Source organism: Furipterus horrens, unplaced genomic scaffold (assembly GCF_987537825.1).
Source record: "Furipterus horrens unplaced genomic scaffold, mFurHor1.1.pri manual_scaffold_9, whole genome shotgun sequence".
NCBI lineage: Eukaryota > Metazoa > Chordata > Mammalia > Chiroptera > Furipteridae > Furipterus > Furipterus horrens.
Genome location: NW_028327179.1, coordinates 79765255 through 79781737, shown reverse-complemented (window position 1 = coordinate 79781737; position 16483 = coordinate 79765255). Strand labels below are relative to the sequence as shown.

The window sequence follows — 16483 nt, the reverse complement described above, 5'->3', positions numbered from 1 at the left end:
GGCGGATCTCCAAAGACTCCCAGAGCTTCCCTGGCCATACTCTCTGAGGTCGCGGGTGCCCCTCTGGGGTCATTCCTCCCTTTTCGCAAACATCATGTCCCAAGGCTAGGTCACTACCGCTGCAAGTCTTGCACCCTGCCAGCAGCTACACCTGTCATGCATCCAAAGTAGTTTCAGTAGCAGTGAGCTCAGCTGAAATCCTGGAGCGCCACACTGGGAGGCACTGGGGTGTATCCTCCTATCTCTGAGCTTCAGTTTCCCCATCTTTACCAGGAGGGGTTGGGCCAGATAATTTCTAAAGACCATTCCTCCTAAAAGTGGCCAGGATGCTGTCATTCAAATAAAGATGCCGCCCTTGTAGCTCCACCCGGTGTCTGCTCCCTCCCTGCAACTTCACTGGGGCTTTGGAGCCAGGGACATAGGGTATGGGCGTGGCTGTCCTCAGACTCCAGCGCTCACTGAGTGCCTGGTGAGCAAGCACCAGCAGGAGGGAGAAGCAAGCACCCGGAGGTGAGTAACACTGGCAGAACCCTTCGAGGTGTAGTTTACCAATCCCAGCCTGTCCTGGGAAAGACACTTTGGTAGCCTGGAGTGCATATGCAGCCCTGCACACCTACACAGGTGATCACATACATCGGCGAGGATCCCCTTGGACCTCAGGAGACCCAGGGGAGGGACCCAGACCTGCCCCCCACCATGGGAAGGATTCCCCCTGCCTGGCCTGCTCTCCTCCTACACCTGCCATGATGATACTCCGTGTCCCTGAGCTGGATTCTGGGCCTTTCTGTCTCAATCACATCACTGAACAGATTCATCCATGTCTCCCTTCCAACCCAGGCAGGGGCACAAACGGTGGCAACAGAAGGTGGCACCTGAACTCCACCCTAGGTAACTTCACATCTCAGCATTGTGGAAGGCTGGCTTTTCTTCTGATAGAGAGCTCCATCCCCTGGTCCACAACAGACTCCAGAAGAGCCATGGTGCTGAAGAGGTGAGGGGAGGCCAGCTCTCTCCTCCCAGCCTTCACAGAGGAGCTGTTGCTGCTGCAGAGCCCATTTGGGCTCTCCACTCTCTGCAGGATCAAGGTAAAACTCTGAAGCACAGCCTCTGAGGCCCTCGGGAGCTACTTCAGCACCCGCGTCCAGCTGTGGCTGAACAAATCTTTCTCTCCAGCTAGACTCTTGATCCACCCCACCAACTTGTACAGAGACCCCAAGAAGACCCTACACCTCCACTCTACTGTGTGGGGATCTAGCCCCCTCCTCCAGGCAGTCTCCCCTGCCTGCATCCTCCAGCATCAGGGAAGAGCTGATCCTCCCGGCTCCTCCCTTTCACCTACTGATGGCATCCACCTAACATGTTCTACACTGGAGACTCTGTGACCTTTGCGTGAGCCTGGGGCTTTGCTCACCCAGGCCCTCAAATGCAGATTTACTGCCAGATGCCTAGCATAACAAATTCTGGCTGAGGAAGTGAATGGATCGCCCAGCAAACTCTGGTAGGTACTAAAGTGCTTGCCACAGACACTTCGATGTAGTGGGGAAAACCCGTATTTATAATGGTGTCAGATAAAATTAGGCTGAATTCCAACTGCACCAATAGCTCTGTGACCCTGCATACATTTCTTAACCTCTCTGTGCTTTGAGTTTCCTCATCTGCACAGTGGGGATACGCCCTCCCAAGCTTCTGAGTTGGTGGGGCCCTTGAGATCATTGTAGTTTGTGACCCCTAACCTGTCCCAACCCTTTGACCAATGAACAACTGTTCAAAGAGGGGCAGTGACTTGTCCAAGGTCATAAGGCAGGTCTGTAGCAGAACTACAGCTTGAAAGAAAGTCCTGCTCAGAGGGCCTGCTAGGACAGCAGCCCCATCCTGCTCACCCAGGCAGCGTTCTACCTCGGGCAGGAATGACCGGTGGTGGGCTGTAGACTATTTTCAGTTCCAGGCTGGGGTAGGGGTTTCAAGGTCAGGGCAGGCGGCAAAGCCTGGGGATGGAGGGGCTATAAGCAACAAATTCCAGGCAGGGAGAACGGGATGTGCATTCTCAGCTGGTGCTGAAGACTGACAGGCATGCCGCATGGGAACCCTGGAATCCCAGCTCTGCATAGCCAGAGCCAGGCTGTGAGCTGGGCTTGACATTCAAGGTCTTTGTAGCCAGCCCCAAACGTACCTTGTGCCCGTGTATCCCTGGAAGTCTGCTGACTGACAGCTGATGGCACATGTTGGCAGCATGAAGCCACCAACCAGGGGCTGGCCGGGCTGGCCAGAGAGTGTGGCCTTCACCTCATGTCCTGCCCACGGAGCTCTAATCACCAGTTGTTTGGGATGGCCTCAGATGAAACCCAAATCCAGCCTAATCCCAATCCCTGCTGTCCCCTACACCCTTTTTAAAATGGCAATCCAACCATGTCACTCCCCTGTGGGGCCACAGCCTTTGGAGCCAGCTTTATCACTCACCTTTGCCTGCTGGCCCACCATCAATCCATTCACATGGAGCACTAACCATGTTTCAGGCTCTGTGTGAGGATTTATATGGCATACTTCGCTGAATTCCTCATCTCTTAGTGAGGTAGGTCCTATTGTCCCTACTTTACAGATGAGGAAATGAGGCACAGAGAAGTTAAGCCACTATTCTGAAGTCACAAAGAAAGGAGTGGCAGAGGTGGGAAGAAACCACAAAGCCAGGGCGCAGAGTCGATACCCTGAGTCACGTCAGTGCCCTCAACGAGATACCCTTTCACTGTGTCCAGGCTTTGCTGGGGCCCTCTCACCTCTGCCTGACGTGAGATTCGCCCGAGTTTTGGAACCACATACGTTTGACTCCTGTCCGCCTGGCTGGGGAATGCGAGCCAAGTCATCTGCAGGGAGGAGTGGGCTGGGGGCTTATCTACTCCAGGCGGCCAGGCTTCTGGTTCCACCAGGCCCTCTTCTGCACCCCAGGCACCTCTGGGACCTCTCCTGGGCCAGTCGCTGGAGCTCTTTACCAGGAGAAAAGCCAGTCTTCCACAGTCACTGGGGCTTCAGTTAGGGTGGAAGTGCAGCCCCTCTGGGAAGGATGTCCAGGAGGTGACAGGTGAGTTGGGCACAGGAAGGTGAGGAGACATCTGCTAGGTTGACGTAGACGGAAAAGAAGGACCAAGAGGAGGGCCTGCCTCCGGTGAAATCCCAGAGAAGTGAAAGTTCATTCCCTGGCCCTTCCCCCTACCCGCAACAGTGGCCATCGGAAGCTCCTAGCATCTTAACCGGCTACATAATTTGCACTGCTTACCCCAAAGATTCCTGCTGCCCATGTTTCCAAAAGACCACACAAAGGACATTTAACAAATAGGTTTCAGAGAAGAAGTTACTAGATCTTGCCTAGTTAGTGGGTCCCGGAGAACAACCCACCTTTTTATGAAGGAAAAAACAAAAAAGGACACTCCTGCCTGTGAATTCTGGGTCGGGCTAAAACCCAGGTAAGCCAAGGAGCACTCTTGGGAACACCCTCCAACATGGAGGGGCCCTACGGGGAAGAGAGAGAGAAGGGAAGAGGAAGTCTTGAATCTGGGGCGCCGCTGCCCATCCCAGCTGTGAGGCCCACCCACTAAGAGCCTCTGTTTCCTCCCCTAGAAAGTGGGCCTGAAATGACCTATCCCTGAAGGAATCCCAATGGAGAAAGGAGCACAAAGTTAGGTTTCCAATGACCTGGACAGGAGCTCAGCTCCAACATGAGTGAGCTGACATGCCTGAGGACCTTACCAACCGTCCCCGTGCCTCAGTTTCCTCATCTGGAAATTGTCTGGGGAGGCCTCCCTCTCAGGGTTCTCGGGGGTCTTTAGTGAGCTCATGTAGGTAATGTGCCAGTCCCCACGCAGGGACTCTGGTGCAGTTGGTGTAACAAAACTGGTGCCACAGACCCCAACTCGCCAGCAACCAACGGGGAAAGTGCAGATAACGTCGGTATGACACAGACACCACCAACTGGCCGTGCTCAAGACTCTGAGGGTGCCCAGGCTCCAGGGAGCTTGGATGGAGTCCCCAGGGGATGAGGAGCAAGAATCCGTGGACATTCCCCCAGCAACACGGAGACTGCCCCCACCCCACCCATAACCCACTTTCGTTCTTCTTGTAAAAATAATGGTTCCAATCTGTTAAAGCCCTGAAGAGCCCAGGAACTTTTCTTGGCACTACACATTGGTGGTTACTAGCCCTCACCTCCACCCTGTCCAGGAGGTGGGGGCAGGTGGCGACTGTTCCTGTTTTCAGATGAGGAAACTGAGGCCTGGAAAGGGCAAGAGCTTGTCCACGGTCACACAGCTGCCTCTCAAACACCCTCCCTGACATACACACAGAGGCAAGGCTCAACCTTGGCTCAGAGCTGCCCAGAGACCACGAGAGCTGCTGGAAGCTTTTGCAGGTGAGAAGCCAGCGACCCCTGAACAGTTGCTTCTCCTTGGAACACATCACTCCTTGTGTGTGCACGTGAGCATGTCCCTGTGTGTGTAGGCAGGCCACGTATTATGAGAACTTGTGCCTGTATATCTGTGGGAAGCATCAAAAATAAATTAACGAACGTGTGTAAGCCTGTATGTGCATGCAAATCTATCTGTGTGCAAATGTGAATGTTTGTAACATGCCTGAGTGATGTCTGTGTCTATATGCACACGAGGGAGTATCTTTTTGCACACATGACCGCTCATGTGTGTGTGTGTGTGTGCATGCACATCGGTTTACTCTTAGCATGCACAGACAGGTTTACAAGCACACATGTGTCTGTGTGCTTAAGTATGCTGTGTACATGTATTCACAGACACAGGTATGACTGTGGGTTTGGCGAAGCCTTGGGACTTGTACGTGTGTCTGTACTTCTAGATGAGAACATCATGCCCATGTATAACTAGGCCATCCATATCATCCTCTTCCTCATGAAAATCTCAGTCCTCTCAGAGATGTTCTGGACTACAACCTGGCCCACCTCCTCCAAGAAGCCTTCCTGGATTTTAGGCTTTCACACTCACTCACAACTCAAGCATTTATCCCATTCCTCCTGTCCCCACACTGCCCCGAAACTAGCCAATTGCAAATCCTGCCAACTTTCCTGCCTTGGTCTCTTGTGATTCTCATTCCTTATCCATGACAATTTCTCTGGCCCTAGCTGAGGCCTCTGACCTCTCACTGGGAACTTGGGACAGTTCCACTAGTCTCCCTGCTTCCAGCTGGGGACTTGCCAATGGCTTTTTCAATGCAGGCACTTTCGGTAGGTCACTACCTAACTTAGAACCCTCCACGGCTCCCCACTGCCCCCAGGGTTTAATTCCCCAGCCTGGCACTTGTGGCCCTTTACAATCCTCCCATCACCTGGCCAACCTCATTCCCCACCCTGCAAGGCTCTCCCACCCATCCCCAGTCCTGTCTCTCCACAATGCTACTTACTTTTGGGTCACCTCCCACAGAGAGCCCCCCTCTGACCTGTGAACACTGTCCCCTCCACATCTGTTGTAATCTCCCTGCTTCTCTCCTAGAACACATAATGGGACACCAGGGCCTGCACCCCAGGGCCTGACATCAGGCCTGGCATGCAGCAAGTGCTTAATGCAAGCTTGGGAAACTGAACTTGGGAGGCAGAGGGAGAGAGAGCCTCATCCAGCCAACATAACCCTTCTCTAGAAGGATCCCTGGTACCGCTTCAGGGTCCCCAAGCCAGGCCTGCTTCATGTCACACCACACCCTTATCCAGGCAACCAGTAGCCACTGTCACTTCATAAAAGCGCCCTCCCTTTGCCTTGAGTTGGGTCAGGATCCACAACTTCTGAAGACACCCACAATCACCTCAATTCTTACCCCCAGAAGAGGCCAGCAGAGGCAAAGTCCAGGGACAGAATAGTCCAGGGCTTAGGGACTGGTGCACTGGAGCCACACAGACCTGGAATTGACCCCCATGGGGGCTCAGCCAGGTGTGTGACCTTGGGTAAGTCATTTCCCCACCACAAGCCTCAGTTTTCCTGCCTATACAGTGGGGATGATAACGGCACCTAATTCACAAGATTGTTTCGAAGATGGAAAAGTCAATAACTATACGGTATCTAGCACAGGACCTTTCATAGCGTTATATGCTCAGAATGTTAGAGAACGTCACGATTAGCATACTCACGCATGAGAGGAGAGAACTGAGGCTCCCAGCTGCGGAGGGAGAGGGCTACCTGAGGCTACACTGGGAGTTGGCAACAGAATCTAACAAAATGTCCAGGTCCGAGCCAGGCACACTCCCCTCCACTGTCTGGCTCCCTCTGAGAGGAGGAGGCCAAGAAAGAAGTGAAAACAGAAATAAGACCCTTCCTCTAATTCCTCGGTGATGACAGTTTAGCTCCTGCATTTCCAGGCCCCGAAATGGCACCAGCCGCCCAGCTGGGCCCCCCACCAGCAGACACACAATGTGAGGGACCAGTGCATGATGCTTACCTGCTAAGGCCTCTGCCAAAGGTCAGGACTTGAGGCTGCTGAAAGTGTCAAGAAAAGGAGGCAGGGGTGAGGAGGAGGGGCTCAGCAGTCCAACTTGGCCAAGCACAGCGAAGTCCTGCGGAGACAGGAGAGGGCACAGTGAGCTCTAAGTCTGACCCTGCGGGCGGCCCGCAGCCCCCTTCAAAGACCTCTAGGTCCCACCCATACAGGCCCCTTCTGGCCATCTCCTGGAAGGCCGAGCTGGCTCACAGAAGTGGAGTCACCCTAGAAACTGGATGCTGCTCCCCAAGCCCCCAAGTGGAGGCCCATCTACAGAACTTCGTGCTAAAGCCCGGAACCAGCCCAGCAGTGTACCCTGTAGCCCAAGCAGCAGCCAAGCCAGCACAACCCAGTGCAATGCTGCAGTGAGCCCAGTCACATAGGCCTTCAGCCCTGGGATGGGGCTCTGCCCAGAGCCCTGTCCCCACACTTGTGTCTTTCAAAGCCCCCCTTGCGTTTGAGACTGCTCAGACACCTCTGTGGAACCCCCTCTGACCTGCCCCTCCTTTCCTGTTCATCCCCCAGCAGCTTGGGGCCTGGCTGATCACATCTCCTCCAGCTTTCTAGAGGCTGGTGCCCTCCCTCCCTGGGCAAGCTGCTGGACAGCAGCAATGAAGCCTACTTTCTCTCTCTACCTTCTGAGGCCAGCAAGGCCATAGAAACCGCTTGATGTTATGGACGAATGAATGAATGAGTGAGTGAGTGACTGGTAAATGGTGCAGCAAAGCCACTCAGGGAACAAGCTGAACCAAGTTGGCTGACACGTGCCTGGAAATCAGGAAGCCTGGTGAGCTTTCCAAGGGCCTCCTGGTGCCAGTTCCCATTAGATTCTGAAATACGGGGTCACGTTAGTGAGAGGAAGGAGACTTGGTGAAGTGGATACTCTTGTCTGTCATTCTACAAACGAGGAAACTGAAGCCCTGAGAGGGGAAAAGTTTCCTCCCATGATCCTGCAGCAAGAGAGCGGCAAGGTTGGAAGTAGAACCCAAGTCTCCTGGCTTTGCCCACTGCCCAGAGCTGTCATGGATACAGGCTGCTATGGCAATCCTCCAGCTCCTGTGTCCTCATGTGTCAGCTCCTGTAGGCACCTAGCTTCCCTGCCTGTTGGCAGATCAGGCCAACCATGGAAGGCAGCTTCTGGGTAAAAGAGAGAAGGCAGTGGGAGGGCCCTGGGGTAGGATAAAGTCCACAGGAGAGCTCACACTGAGAATAGGGCCATCTGCTCCGATGGCCTTACTTCCCCCAGCCTGAAGAAAGGAGGCTAGGGAGGGCCAAGAGGGGACATTACAGGGGGCGCCAAGGTTAGAGATATCCCTCCGCCCATCTTCAGCCTGGGGACTTTTCTAAAACCCCCACTGACAACCTCACTCCCCTCCAAGAAGTCCTCTTGGACCTTTCAAACACTGCTGGTGGGGTGCACACCACTCACCACCTTGGGGAAGTTTGGAAGTATCTCCTACCCTGCGGTCTTTCGGTGACCCAGCACTTCCACCGCCACAGAAACATGGGTGGGTATGCGGTCAACCAAACAGGTGCGCCGGTATGTTCACAGCGGGGCTATTCACAGGGCCTAAAAAATGAAGCCTTTCCAAATAACCATCAACTATGGAATTAGATGAATTGATGATGTATGGCATGCAATGGAATATCACACAGCAGTAAGAATGAACAATTTGCAACTCTATCCAACAACAGAGATATATCTTACAAACCTAATGTTGATCAAAAAACACTCACGCAGTGGAGTCTATTCATCGCCCATGAATTGGGGCTGGCCTCAAGACTTGTTCTGACCAATGGGATCTGATAAAAGTGGCATTTTGTGACTTACAGAGACTAGGCCTCAAGAAGTCCTGCTGTTTCTGGCCTTGGCCCTCTTGGAACGCTGCTTGGCCACGGCAGGAAGCAGGTCCACCTTACTGGAGGGGCAGAGGAGAACTGAGGCCACCCAGCCGACAGCCAGCACCAACTGCCAGATGTGACTAAGGCCTTCTTCAACCTTCCAGTCTAGCCAGCCCTTCAGGTCACATGAGCCCAAGGGAAACCAGAGGACTGCCCAGGCAAACCACAGAATCGTAAGACATAGAATATACTGGTTCTTTGTTTTAAGCCACTAAGGTTTGGGGTGGTTGGGGGCAGCAATGGATAACTGATAGTAGGTTGTCGGAAGTCAGGATACTCATTATCCTTGAGGGGGTAGCAGAGACTGGAAGGGAGTACATAAGGGGGTCTAGGGGGCCTGGAATGTTCTATTTCTTGATCTGTGTGATAGATACGTGAGTGTGCTCATTGCATGACACTTTGTCAAACTGCACTTAAGATATGCACACTTTTCTGATTGGAGGTAATACTTTAATAGAAACTAAAAACAAACAAATCTTCTGTGGCTCTGCTTGCCTAGTGTACCAGATTCAGCTCCGCCTTGGCCTTCCTGCTTCACTTAACTCTTCTCTGCACACTCATAGTGCGGCTTCACACCTTCCCACCTGGGGTGCTCTTCTTCCTCCTATAGTGCTTCAAGCCTGAGGGCAGGTGGCACCTCCTCCTGGAAGCCTTCCCCGAGCAACTCAGGCCTTGCCCAGGTGTCCGTATTCATAGAGCTCTCCTTCTGAGGCTGGGTCTTCCTGAGTATGGGGTTCAGTCTTTCCCTTCTGTCTCCCCAGCTCTTGGAGCCCTCAAAACACGGGCCCTGTCAGGGATAGATGGCATTCCTCCTCCTCTCCCCTAAGTGTTGAAACTGATGATCAGAGTAGGATTGGGGGTGTGAAGGGAAGGGGGCTGGTCATCATAAGTCTCATTCATAGGCCAGCCCTTCCCTGGATCTGGGCTTCTCCCAAATAGATCGAGGGTAGGGATAAACTTCAGGTTTCAAAGAGGGTCTACAGAGTGGGGAAGGACTTCAGGGTCCTCTGTTTTACAGTGGACGATGACACTCATAAAATGTGTCCCAAGCCTTTCCTCTTAATTATCTATTAAAACAAAACAGCAAGCCTACCTAGCAGTCAGCTCTGCAGCTCTGCCAAAGCAAAGCAAATGGCCAGGCAAAGCAAAAGACAGCTATGATTCCTGGCAGACGGGCATCGGCTCTGCCTGAAACCCTCCAACCTGCATCAGCGCCTCCAACCTCCATCAGCGCCGAGCCAGAAGGAGGGGGCCCTCCCTTGCCCCACTTCTGCATCTCTCATGTGACTGGGGTGGGGGCTCAACTGACCCCCTGCACCAGGACCTCGGGCCTGGATACCCTTCTCTGGGCCCCCTGTCCCATCTTTGTAGAGCCAGCTCTGTCCTCAATGGATGGGTGACCTTGGGGGAACCCCCTGTCACCTTAGTTCCCCCACTGTCATCTGAGAGATTTGGCTTAGTTAACAGTCTCTGATGAGGCACATCTTACTGTCTTGTGGGAGGACTGGCCCCATAGGCCAAGGCAGTTCCGAGGCCCAGCGCTCTTTCTGCCTCCCTCAGGGTCCTCACTGTGCTGCCACGGTGCCTAATAACAAACAGTGCGCCCATATGCCCACTGCAGTCCACTGGGGTAGGGGGTGGGTGGGAAAGGCCACAGCACCGTGTCACCTGCCTGCCGCTGGGAAGGGACACCTAGGCCTGGAGAGGACAGTTCCTCCCCACACCCTCAGGCATTTTCTGTTACTCAGCGCCCTTTGCTAAGAAAGGAAGCTCCTTGCCCAACAAAGAGGCACAGATACCCCAGGAGAGGCAGTCTCTCCTGTAGGAGAGGTAACTCCATGTACATAAGGGCAGCTGGATGGGTCCAGTCTTCCGCAAGTGGGTGTGCTGTCTCACAGGTTACGAGCACCCCTTCCCCAGAGGCATGCAAACAAAGGGGATCGGCTATGTGGTGCTATAAGCATCGAAACTGGAGCTGGCCTCTAGATTTCCCCAACTCCTCTGATGATAAGAATCACGTGGGCTGCTTGTTAAACCCATAGCTTCCCAGGCCTCTCCCCTGAGAATGGAAGTCTGTGGGTCTGGAATGCAGCCCAGAAATTTAAATTTTTAGTAAGTCCTCCCAGGTGATCCTTTGCATCTGGAAAGTTAGGGGACGCACTGGCAGATGACCTTCCAGGTCCCTTTGGGGCCCGAGATCAGGGATTCTGAGACCCCACTGCACACCACCCCTGCCACATTGGGAAGAGACACCAGCAGCAAACTAACTGCATCATTAAAATAAAAACGATTTGAAAGCTTTAGAAGGGGCAAAGACGTCAGGGGGAGGAGGATTCTCTCCCCATGGTGGTACCAGCAGCAGCTCCTTCCTAGCCCCCCACCCCCACCCTAGGCCCCCCAGAGTCATCCAGAAGAGCTCAGCATTGGGGGGAGGGCGGATGTGCGCTGACAGCTGTTCAGCTGCTGCTCAGTGAGACCGGAAAAGCAATTATCTTGCTCTTAGCAGAGAGGCACTGGCTTTTACCCGCCCCCTCTCCTTCCCCCCTTCACACACACACCACCACCACCACCATTCTCCCCCCTCCCCCCAACATACTGCTGGCTGGCTCTGAACCCGCCTGCCCCCACCCCCAGCCTCCAGAGTCCTCTGACTTACTCAGCTTCCATCCTCAGAGCACATTTCATTTAGCCTGCTAAACCGGAGACGGCAAAATGGGTGCTATTTCTTAAAAACATACAGAGAGCGTATTAAATTATTGATAGCCATTAAACAGGGGGAAAAAAATTAAACAGCTCTCAGCTCTTAACAATCATTCATGCAGTTTCCACTGGGGTGTTTTCTGGAGAGTGATCACACGGCAACCCAGGCAGCTGGCTCCAGCGGCAAGGAAGGCACTGGCTGGATGAACTGGGGAGGGGGCCGCCGCAGCCCCCAGCGATTACCCAGGCCACCAAGGCTGAGAAGGGGCTCTGGTGCAGGGAGGTCGGCCTCTCTGTTTGCAAACTCCCCCCTTCCCCACATAATTAACGAATGGACATCAACACTGCCTTTGGGAACCCACCCACCCCAGCCTTAATTAAATCCAGCCTGCTTTTATTGAGTATCTACTATGTATCAGGCACGTGGCATACAGAGCACTCACACAGGTAAATGTGGGAGCCCTTTGCAGAAAAATGTGATTACACACACTGTAACAGGAGTCCTAATGAAAATCCACAGAGGCTGGCTCAAAGGAAAAGGGGATGGCAGGAGGAGGGGCTTCCAAGGAAGGCTTCACAAAAGAGGCAATTCTTGGGTAAATTCTTGTCCAGAGGACAAGTTTGCAAGGGCACTCCAGCAAAGTGGTCCAGGTTTAGCCCCAGAAAAGGCACAGCAGCCTAGCTGTGCGGTGGGTCCCAACGCTCCTTCTTGTCCACGTCAGTCACTGACCGTGTGGGGTTAGGAGCAGGGTATAGTAAATGCAGCAGGGAGCTGATTGTCACCTCAGCCTCTCCTCCAGGCACTGGTCAAATCCAGGCCAGGGTAGGGATGCACTCCAGTGTGGACAAGCAGGAGGCTGGGGTTCACCCCAGCTGCCCAGGGCAGCCGTACCTCCACTCCCCGCACAGCAGATCTGTTTCCTGGCTCTGACTCAGGACACCTAAGCCAGCATGACGCAGACCATGGAGGCTGCAGGGCTGGGACACTGCTGGTCTCCTGGCCACAGACAGGCCTGGCAGAGCTGCCATAGGGGGACAGGCTCTCTCCTGCCCTGAACTGTGCCAAGGACCCGAAAACCAGGGCTGCGGGAGCCAGAGGACATCCGATCCCACCCCACCCTCCACTTGGGGACTGTCCACAACCAGGGGCCATCTGAGGCTCTGAGGCCAGGTTGAGGCCAGGCTGAGGGGCTGGCTGCTGAGGGGAACAAACGGACCGAGTCCATGCCTGCCCCCGCCCCCCCCCACCCCACCCCCGGCACACAGGGAGAGTGCCACATTGTTGAATGTCTTTCAGAAGCTCTAGCTTCTCAGGAGCAGGGAGCTGGGAAGAGGCCCTGCCAAGTGTTGATAGCACCCTCAGCAGAGAAAGCTGCTGTCACAGGGAAACATTCTGGGGAGAGTGGTTGTTTACCACCAACAACACCTGGGACTGTCAAGAAATAATCAGAAGAAATTAAATTTGCAAAGTGGAAGATATAACAGAAGCCCTATCCCCAAGCCCCTGGACATTTTGACCTGGAGGATCAGGCTGCTCTATTTTGCCTGGTTTGGGGAAATGTTCTTACATTTCAGGGGTGGGGGTGGGGGGATATGTATATCACCAGCCAGGTTCGGGAGACAGGGGCCCTGGGCTGTGCCTCTCTGGGCCCGTCTGCTCACTTGCACATGATAAGACCAGGCTTACCTTACAGCACAGGGGTGTGTGGCCACGGTCTGCCAGGAACATGCAGCTCCTCAAGGCTGCCTCAGCACCCCTGCCAGTCACCCAAGGACTTGGACCTGGGTAAGTGTGAAAGTCGTCAGCCTTCCTGCTGCCTCTGCGCAGCCCTGTGCTCCCCCCAGGGCACTGGGCTCTGCTGAGTCCCTGTCAACCCTCACCTGGATTGCTGCCGGACCCTTTCCCTCTAGTCCGCCTCCACTCAGGTACAGGGACCTGTGCAGGGCTAGGGCCTGTGCCGGCACAGAGCAGGCTGTCAAGGAAGGTGAGCTGACCCACAGAATCAAGACAAAAATGGACAATGACCCTGAACCCAGATCAAACACACCTGCTGAGGTGCCAGCCCTGACTCCCCACTGGCAGCACCTCCCACTGTCAAATTTCCAAGGCCTCTAAACCCTTCACCTGTGAGTTGAGTCCATACTCCTGGAAGTCTCTCACACCCTCTAGACTCCAGCCACACCACAGCGAACTTAACGTTCCTGAACAACCTCCTCTGGACTTTCTTTCATGCCCCAGAGCCTTTGCAGGTGTGACTACTTTTTCTAACCAGCCAAGTCCCGCTCTGGGTCAATCTCTATTCCCCACCGCGCTTTGTAACTGCTGCCACCCTTTTCACATTATACTAGACTGGACTCTGTTCACATCTGCTCTGAACTAAATGGGGGCAGGGGGCGGAGGCATCCCAAATATGAACAGGGTTCCTTCCCTCAGCACTTGGTACACAGGGTCAGAGAGGGGCCTCTAACTCTACTACACTCAAACCAACCACCCCAGCCCCCTGGCCTGCAGCCCAGAATTAGTTCCTCTTAACGGCTAACCTGCGTTGCTCCTGCTTTAATTTTAAAAACCATTCCTTGGAGAGTGGGTGAGATGTTCTCAGCCAAGTGAAATAGAGACTGTACTCTTGGAGCTCCTGGAACTGAGGGAAAGGGCAGGCTTAGGAACTTCCAGGCAAAGGCTAGCAGAAATTGGCCACCAATGAACCGTTAACTCTCGAGTCGAGAGCTCCGAGGGGCTAGTGCCAAGGTCTCAGGCTCTGGCCTGTGTGGGCCACTTGGCCTCGCTTGGCTCAGGCTGAGTGTGGCCCCGCCCTCCGCAGGCCATCTGCTTCACCCCACAGCCACTGGGCATGGAGAGGCAAGGCTGTCTGTGCCCGAAGAGCCCAGATGTCTTACGGGAGAGGCCATGCCTTTCCCTAGGAATGACTCCAAACCTTTGCCTGCACACTTCTGTCCTGGAATGCTGTCCCTTCCAGCAAGCTAAATCCCCTCGTCCTTCCAGCCCAGCCTGCCTCTCTTCCCTGCCCATCTGGGCCCCCACTGGCCCCCACACTTCTGAGCCCTTACAGCCTAGACTGTGTCTGCCTGCCCTGGCTTGGGCACCAGGGCTTCACTTCTTCAGCGAAGCCCCTGCCAGGATGGGGACTTGGCACGTCTTCTGGACCCTGACAGTCGGCATGAGGCAGGGCACAGACCAGAGAGCACACAAGTGATGGGGCTGCTCTTGGGCTCAGTCTGCAGCCAGCAGGAGGAAGCACCTAGGCTTGTAGTGGGGTCTCTGTAAGGCCTCACCTTCTCAGATGCCATCACATTCCCTTCGGGGGCTCATTTTGGGCCTCAGGCCAGCTGAAATGCAGTTGTGGCGGGGGCAGAGGTGACTGCTGGCTGGCCTCCTACTGGGTGGCCAGGTGGCTTTGCTGGGGCCTGGCACCCTGATTCCCAGGAGCTAGCAGAGGTCAGCACTGACCACCTCCTTCCCCAGGGTGCCATCCTGCAGGTGGGAGTGCAATTTCCCCACAGCCCCTCTGAGCTGCCCCAAAGATTCTTCTTGGGAGGGGACTGATGGAAACGAGGTCTGGAGACACAGGTAACATTGTCATGTGATGGTAATACAGTGTAGACTGTGCAGTCACCTGTGCTGCACACAGTGTCCACCTGCATGACAAGAAGACTGGCAAAACCACTAGCAAGTACTGCTGACGCGAATGGTTGCTTTGTGTCCAATGCTGTGCTAAATGCAATACACGAGTCCCATGCACCCTTCTGCCACACCACAAGGCACATTCTACTGGTACGCTCTCTTGAAGGATGAGGAAGCCACAGTCCCTAAAGGTGCCGAGGAAGACGAAGTGACCCACCCACGTCCCAAGGCATCTGGGGCTTCAGGTGAAAACCTCTGACCTGGGTCCCCACCCGCCACCCACTCCCACGTGCCTAGAGCCCCTTGTCTCATGTTCTCAGAGCTGAAACAGGCATGGTGGGCCGCTCCCTTCCGCTTTCACAGAGCCCTTTTCTCATCTGACCCTCAAAAGAGCCCAGTGAGGATCATCGTTACCATTTTCCAGACAGGAAACTATGGCCTGATGGAGAAAGAGCCTTGATTTATCTAGCAGCTTATATACTCCTTTATTGCTCACCAAGCCCACAAGGCGGCCACTGTTAAAAACATTGTGCAGGTGGAAAAGGACTGAAAATGGGAGAGGCAGAGGGAGCTGCCACACTCTGGCGACAGAGCCTGGGTTTGTGCCCAAATCTGTCTGACTCTCGATGGGGCTTCCCCCATAATACAGGGCTGTCCCCAAGGCTGGGTACATTAAGTGCAGGCTCGTGGACATGGTGAGGAGAAATGGCTCAGGAGCACAGCACTGGGCTGGGCTGGGCCGGGCACTGTGTCCCTCCATCCCAGCCTCCCTCTATGGGGATGGGCCAGAGATGTTCTGAGGACGAGCCCACCATCCCACTTCCCTGCAGGACTCCTGGGCCAGGGAACTCTGCACTCAATTACCATAGCAGAGTCCTACTGATGAGCTTACTACTGGTCAGGCCGGGATGTCTCAGCCAGCCACACAGCTCACCATGTGTGTGAGTGTATGGGCGTGTGAGTGGACGGCGTCCATCTGAGGAGAACACGATGAGGTGGTGGCTGCCTGCACGTACCTGTTACACCCTCACACAGACACTCACATGCACACACACTCACACAGACGCATGCATTCGCCTCACCAGTGTATGCAGGCACACACATGTGTTCATCAGGCACACGTGCTCATCCGCACACATGCTTACACCCAGAACAGCACACGCCTGCAGTTGGGGTACTTGGGGACCGCTGAGCAGGGAAGGGACGTGGACAGCTCTGATGCACGCACGCACACACACAGGGCCCAGGAGAGTGGGCGAGGGCAGCAGGTGGGCAAGCAGCCATCTGCAGAACTGTGCGTGGCTGTGCTCACAGGGTCAGGTCCGTCCAGAACAGACCCATCAATCAAGAAGCTGCCTGCTACAAGCATTAAATCATCCCTAGGATGCAGCCCTTAGAACGAAGAAGGAGCCAGCATCCGGTCCAGGCCCACGGTCTGCGTGGGGGTGGAAGGGTACCTGGTAATTAGCAGCCACTCCACACAAGGCTCCCTCGCTTTCCTCAGCCCCCAATCAGATCCCTCTCCTGCTCTCTCACTAGTTCCTGCTTCCCTCTGGCCTTTCCAATCTACTTCCCTCTGTTCTCACCTGAGACCCCTGAGTTCAGCCACAAGCTGGGTGCTGCCCTCCTACCCCCAGTGCTGAAGGCTTCTCCTGGCAAGCAGAACCCTAGGGCCGAGGCTGAAGATGGGTGTTGCGGAGAGTCCACTTCTGGGCAGAACAATGGGGTGCTGCCACCAGACCTGGCATCTGGGCCTGGGGC

The 16483-nt window shown here is 54.7% G+C and overlaps 2 long non-coding RNA genes across 3 annotated transcripts in view; one reads left to right on the top strand and one right to left on the bottom strand.

Moving 5' to 3' along the window:
• LOC150002015 (uncharacterized) overlaps positions 1-8470 on the bottom strand; it is a 59146-nt gene extending 50676 nt beyond the window's left edge. For both annotated transcript variants that reach the window (XR_016513089.1, XR_016513088.1), the window contains exons 1-2: positions 8309-8470; positions 6439-6553 (exon numbers count right to left, since the gene is read on the bottom strand). This is a non-coding gene — a long non-coding RNA (uncharacterized LOC150002015). The remainder of the gene's footprint in view (positions 1-6438; positions 6554-8308) is intronic.
• On the top strand, positions 437-1590 carry LOC150002016 (uncharacterized). Its single transcript, XR_016512958.1, has 2 exons — positions 437-510; positions 838-1590. It is a non-coding gene; the product is annotated as an uncharacterized LOC150002016 (long non-coding RNA).
• Positions 8471-16483: the final 8013 nt, after the last annotated feature.